Source organism: Mesoplodon bidens, assembly GCF_964165515.1.
Source record: "Mesoplodon bidens genome assembly, contig: HAP1_SCAFFOLD_270, whole genome shotgun sequence".
NCBI classification, from domain to species: Eukaryota; Metazoa; Chordata; class Mammalia; order Artiodactyla; family Ziphiidae; genus Mesoplodon; species Mesoplodon bidens.
Window position 1 is genome coordinate 11,067 of NW_027672389.1, and position 6,434 is coordinate 17,500.

The 6,434-nt window shown below is 55.4% G+C and overlaps 1 long non-coding RNA gene across 2 annotated transcripts in view; it reads right to left on the minus strand.

The window, feature by feature from the left end:
* Positions 1–1,589: 1,589 nt before the first annotated feature.
* The window catches only part of LOC308610257, a 30,104-nt gene continuing 25,259 nt past the window's right edge, over positions 1,590–6,434 (minus strand). Inside the window, exons 3-4 of one of the 2 annotated variants that reach the window (XR_014014483.1) lie at positions 3,303–3,501; positions 1,590–3,005 (exon numbers count right to left, since the gene is read on the minus strand). This is a non-coding gene — a long non-coding RNA (uncharacterized lncRNA). Of the gene's footprint in view, positions 3,006–3,302; positions 3,502–4,029; positions 4,855–6,434 lie in introns of those variants that run through there. The other variant, XR_014014484.1, reaches the window with a different exon arrangement.

The window sequence follows — 6,434 nt, forward strand, 5'->3', positions numbered from 1 at the left end:
GCCTAGTCATCATCCACCATCCACCACCACCCCGCTGGCTGCTGATCTGTTCACCCTGTCCATGGTTTTTCTTTTCCGAGAAAGAGTGTTACCTATGGCTCGTCCCCACGCTATGTGTCCGTCCATTTCACCTCCTGAAAGACAGGTCTCGGTGACCTCCGAGAGAGTTCTTGGCAGTGAGGAATCAAGCCGCCACCGTCAAGGTCCGCGTGCAGGTTTCTGCGTGGACCTCAGCCGTTCGACTCCCCGCCTCGGGTCCATTCATGACAAGGAGCCCCCCCCCCCCCCCCGAGGGCCGGGTCTTACGGTGAGAGTGTGTTTGGCTGTGAAAAACACCACCCGTGTTCACTGAGTTCCCAAAAACGGGGCGGGGGGGGGGTGTTTGGGGTGGGGGTCGGGGTGGAGCTGAGGGCACGTCACAGCACACCGAAGCGTCCGGAACCCGAGGAGGCGGCGGGCAAGGAAGGAAGATGTCCCCGGGACAAAACCTTCCCTCCCCGTCCTTTGGGTGGATCGATGGCTGGACCTGAGAATTCCATGGACACCAGAGACGGATTTGTGAAACCAGAATTCCAAGAAAGGGGACCTGACTGAGACCCCAAAATGAGTTTCTTTGGGGTTTGTTAGGACGGCAGGCCAGGAGACACCGTGTTCCACCCGACTCCCAAACGGGGCGAGTTTATCGAAGAAAAAAAAAAAAAAAAAAAGCAAAACCAAAAGCAAACACACACACAAACAGAAATCCCACCAACACACACACACACACACACACACACACAGACACAGACACACAGACACAGACACACACACACACACACAGAGAGAGAGAGAGAGAGAGAGAGAGAGAGAGAGAGAGAGAGAGAGAGAGAGGAGCGCGCGCTCTGGGTGCCTTTGGGGCACGGCTGATAGAGATGGACATGAAGCAGCAGGACAGCAAGCTGGCATCTCGGCCGGCCTGCCGGGGCCTCGAGAACTTTCCCCAGTGAGCTCTCAGAACCAGGGCCGGGGCGGGTGGGGGGGTTGGCCGCAGAGAGAGGCGGTGGAGGGAGGCCCACGTGACCTGGGAGAGAAGGGGAGTGCTGACCGACCTCGGTTCACCCCGTCCCCCTCCGGCCGAGAACCTGCCTTCGCTTCCTGCCCGCCCTCAGGTGTGTGAGAGGACCATGTTTCTTTCCAAGAAATACCAACACATCCTTTCAGTCTGTTTGTGTGCTTGTTTCTGCTTGTTCGTTTTCTGGACGAGGCCAAAGCAGCCTTCCAGTGGAGGTGTGTGTCCCAAGGAGCATCTGACAGGATGGGAGGGTGCGGGTCAGTCAGTCCATGTGCCAAGAAATGCAGAGAATCTGTCGTAGAAAGAGACTCGGGCCTTTTGCAGAAAGAGGCCAAGAGAGTTCAGATTTGATCCTTCACTGCCCAATAGTCATCACAGCAGTTTCCTGGAAGGGATTGTGTTGCAGGAGCCAGCGTAGGCCTCAGGCCTGCCTCAGCCCGGCAGGCAGGCAGGCAGGCAGGCAGGCAGGCAGGCAGGCAGCGGCTATTGTCTGTTGGTCCCGCCCCCACCCCCACCCCCACCCCCGTTCCTTCTCCAGAGCTCCTTCCTAAGTCCTCTGGACTGACCTTTGCCAGGAGCGGGGGGAGGGGAGGCCCGGACGATTCCTTCGGCAGGGCCTCGTTCAATCGCTCCATTCAAATGCAGAAAGCTCTCCGGTCCAGTTGGAGCCTCTGACCTTGCCTCGAGCTTCTCTTTCATGAATGGCTTTCTCTTTTTTCGTTCCCCCATTTCCCCACCCACCCTTAGGCTGCCCCCTCCAAACTGTAGGGAGGGAAGGAGGGAGAGAGAGAGAGGAAGGGATGGGAGGAGGATGTGTGAGAAACAGGTTTTGGTTTTTTTGTGTTTTTTTTTTCCCCCAGGCAAAAGGTGTCCCCTCCTTTTCCTAACCCAGGGAAACCCCACTACACCATTTGAGAATCATGGACATGCGTGGAAGCAGATGTCTTCACTTGAGATCTTCCTCCGCAGGAGGACAGAAAGGAGGGCCAGTGTGTCCCTCTTGTGCTGGCCGGTTCTTAAGTGACTTGAATTCAAAATAATCAATAGAGCGTGGAGGCACATTTTGGGGCGGCCTACTCTGGAGCCCAACATTTCCGTCCTCTGAAAGTTCCTTGGAGCATATTAAAGCTGAGCTGGTGACGTGTGTGTGTGTGTGTGTGTGTGTGTGTGTGTGTGTGTGTGTGTGTGTGTGTGTGGTGTGTGTGTGGTGTGTGTGTGTGTGTGTGTGTGTGAGAGAGAGAGAGAGAGAGAGAGAGAGAGAGAGAGAGAGAGAGAGAGAGAGAGAGTCAAGGAGATTTCTAAATGTCAGGGTCGAAGCAACCTTAGACGTCTGAAATACCTCTGATGATGTCGTCGGGTGTTTGGTTCGAATTTCGGAGTGGCTCTCACAGAAACAGGCACGAGGATTGTTTCCATAGGAGCCGTTGTGGCCCTTTCTCTAAGGTTTTCATCAAGTTCTCTAGCTTCCGTTTGCAGGGCTTCAGGCCAAGGGCCGTTTTCGTTCTCAGTGATGCCCAGTCAAAAGGGTGGGAGACCATGGCAAAGGTTCATGGAGAGAGTCGTGGCCAGATATCGGAGGGAACTCAGGAAACTTTGGGATGCAGTCCAGTTTTCAGGTTAAGAACAGCACCCTAAGGGAAACGAGGAGCACCAGAATTTCATATCCACAAGTGAGTATCCCCGTTTTGTGGAAACATACTTTTGGCCTCCAAGTAACCTATGCAAATAACGATGGCCAAGGAAATAAGAAGCCTCGCTGAGAGTTCCCGAATTAAGGAAGGTAGGGAGAAAAAGATCACCGAATCCATCCTGCTGACAGAGGTATGAGTGACCACATGGAGGTCCATCTTTAAAAATAAAAAAAATTTAAAAAAAAAAAAAAAAAAAAAAAAAAGAAAGAAAGAAAGAAAAAGAAAATCGGGTTTTGTTGGTCGGTGTATGTTCTTCCTTGTATCTGGAAAACAAAAGATTTAAGAATCAGTCCTCGTCCCTTTCTGTCTCTCTCTCTCCCTCCCTCTCTCCCCCCTCTCTCTTTACATCTCTAAAGATCTTTCCTATCGATTTTTTTTTTCATATTCTTTTCTCTCATAGGCTATGACAAAGTACTGAGTAGACTTTCCTGTGCTCTACAGTAGGAGGGGCTTGTTGACCACCACCTGTTTGATGTACGGCCATGCGCCTCTGTTCATCGCAACCCCCTAAGGTATCCCCCGCTTCCCCAATCAGTCCTACTTTACGCAAGGAGTCCGACACAGTATCATCCTATTCATCGGTTCATTCAACCCCACGTAAGTCCTTCTCGTTCTTCTTGGAGTCCAGTCTTTCCATCGGTTCTGCCGACCTTGCCTGATGATGGAGCGTGACGGTTCCGAAAAGTTGGCCAGAGCTTCTGTGAAGGATTGTAGGATTTGCCCAGCGAAGCGGGTGCCTCGATCTGATCACAGGCGAGGCTGTGGAAGGTAGACCCCCAAGTGGCAAACACATTCTGTTTTTTTCACAGTCTCTGTACCACGGTGAGGACATCAGGCTTGCAGTGGGGGAAGAAGACCTCAGCCCACACGGAAAACATACCTACGGTCCCAAGAATGTTTGGATGACTGACCCCCCCCCCCCCCCCCTACTAAGTGGCAGTGGAATGAAGTCCAGTGGCTGGGGTTCAGAGGGTCCAGAAAGAGGAGGTTTTCTTTCCAGAGAGAAAAAAAACCACCGCCACCCCCCACCCCCAGGGTCACAAGCATGACAGGTCAGACAGACGTTGCCGCTAGACTGTAGAAGTCTTCCCGCCCGTGTCTAATGACAATTGGAGTCGTCTTCGAGGCACCATGGGCGGGTGAAGGAAGGCAAGGTGGGGGGGTGGGGAGGTTGGCCAGGGGGGGACCGGCTGGGCCGCCGCCGTCCCCCGTCTGCCAGAGCCCCGACCGACCGGCTGTGGAAAGGACAGAGTGTGTGCCCCGCCACCCGCCCACCCCCACCACCTTTCTTTCAACAGGGCTGTCGGTTGTTGCCGCCTTGGCGTGAAAGTCGGTGAGAACATATCTCCCCGATACTGGGTTCAGTCCCTTTCGCGTGAGCCTCCATTTTGCTCATTCTCTCCTGCGTAACAAGGTCCAAAACAGGGAGACCCTTAGACTTGTGGAGCCATGAACATGTCAGTATTGTATCTTACGTGGACAGGATGTAGACACTCGCTGAGATGTCACCCTGTCGTGGCACTTAGCCAACCTCTCAGCCCTGAGATGACCAGAGATGTTACAAAGTCTTGAAGTCGGCCTATGGAAAAGCATCCCTGGGGGGAGAGTTCCCCTTCCTTCCACCTTCTTCTCTCGTCCGTCCCCATCTACGTCCTCTATTCGTCATGAGCCATCCCACTCAGAGGATGCGTGCCCATGTCATGAGACATGAAGGCGGCTCCGTTCGTCATGATCTCTGCACCTCCCTCCCGCCCCCCTCCCCTTTCACGTGAGAGAGTGTCTTCCTGATTTCAGAGGGGAGAAGGAAAGGAGAGTCAGAGTGTCCCTCTCGTGGTGTTGTCACCCTAATGCATTCCAGAACGTCCCTATCCCTAGGCCACGGAGGCACCTTTGGGGGTGGCCTACTCAGGGCCCCAAGACTTTCAAAGTCCAACTCACCGGAGGAGGTCAGTGTCCTTCACGCCACCGAACCCGAACTGGTGAACCCGATGGCTGACTAGGAGATGATGTGCCCTCGGGCCACCCACCCGTTTACAACACAGAACCAAACACCCTCTCCTCGAGGACTCGGAAATAAGCACTGCACAGGACAGTAGGTGTTTCATGGTGTCCCTGAGAAGGCAAGGCAGGGAGAATTTTATTTTTTGAAAAGCTCATCTTCTCACAGCATTTACACTATGAAGAGAGGCTGCAACTTCATTGGGGGCGGGGCCGGTGAAGGCCAGGGAGCCTGGCAACACAGAAGAGCCACGGAGGCTGTGTGCGACCCCAAGGATGTCCGGCGTCTCCTCTCACTTGGCGGGGGGTGGGGTGGGGGGTGGGGTGGGGGTGGGGTGGGGTCGGGGTCGAGATGCCTGTCTGTCTGTCTGCATTCATCCGTCGTGGGAGAGGACAAACGATGTTCCGAGGGAGACAGAGGAGAAAGAGGGAGGAGGGAGGGAGGGGGGGGGGAGAGAGAGAGAGAGAGAGAGAGAGAGAGAGAGAGAGAGAGAGAGAGAGAGAGAGAGAGAAACACAGAGGGAGACAGAGCGAAAGAAAGAGAGGAGAGGGGAAGCAAGAGATAAAGAAGGGGAGGAAGAGCAGGGGTGTGGGGGAGAGCTAGCGAAAGAGCGCTAGAGACCGACCGGGAGAAAGAGAGGCAGAGACAGAGGCAGAGGCAGAGGCAGAGGCAGAGAGCGAGCGACAGGGAGCCAGGTAAAGGACACTGCGCTTGGGTGTCTTCTGAGTGTTCGCATGTGTTTTCTGAGCTATGGAGATCAGGATCAGTCCCAGGAGAAGAAGAGAGTCTGTCTGCCAGCCCCACCCGGCACTGCTTGTCTTTGGCAGAGATGAGAGTTTTCTAAGTTGGGCCCCCCCCCCCCAATGAGGGAGGCTGTCCCTTGTGTTCTGCCCGTGACCCTGATTGGGGTGGATGGGGCTTGTCCCCTCTCCCCACCCGCACCCCCACCCCCAAGTCGGGAACCTCTGTTTCCACCTCTTTGCACACTCCATTCATTCTGAGACCATCTTCGGCATAGTCCTTTCCATGTTAAAAAGGATACGCCCTTGCCAAGAGACCCAAGTTCTGGAACCTCCAATGGATCAATGATCCTAAAAACCATGGATGAGGGCTAGCGTGGCTAACTCTCCATCCTTCCACTGCACGGCATTGAATGAATGAATCCATCCATCCTTTTTAAAGCGTTCATTTAAAAAAAAAAGGAGGAGGAGGAGGAGGAGGAGGAGGAGGAGGAGGAGGAGGAGGTGGAGGAGGAGGAGGAGGAGGAGGAGGAGGAGGAGGAGGAGGAGGAGGAGGAGGAGGAGGAGGAGGAGGAGGAGGAGGAGGAGGAGGAGGAGAAAGAGTGGCTACCATTCCCCGCCCCCCTGGCCTCTGGCCCACGAAGTCAAATCCCCTGCCGTCCTCCCACCCTAACGAATACCCCCGCCCTTCAGAAATCGGCCCCGCCCACCCAGGCCGGCCCAGCCATCTGGTCGACCTCTTTGGCCCGTATAAAAAGCGACCGACCGGCAGGTGGCGCCCGGCAACCGGCTGTCGAGTGAGCGGACAGCAATCGGGATCGGGAGCAGCAGGGCGGCCGGGGGGCCGGGGGGCCGGGGGGCCGTGCGGCGGGGCGAGGGGGCGAGGGGGACACGATGAGGAACCCGATCCTCCTGGTGCGCATTTCTCCGCTCAGCGACGGCCGCGGACGGGG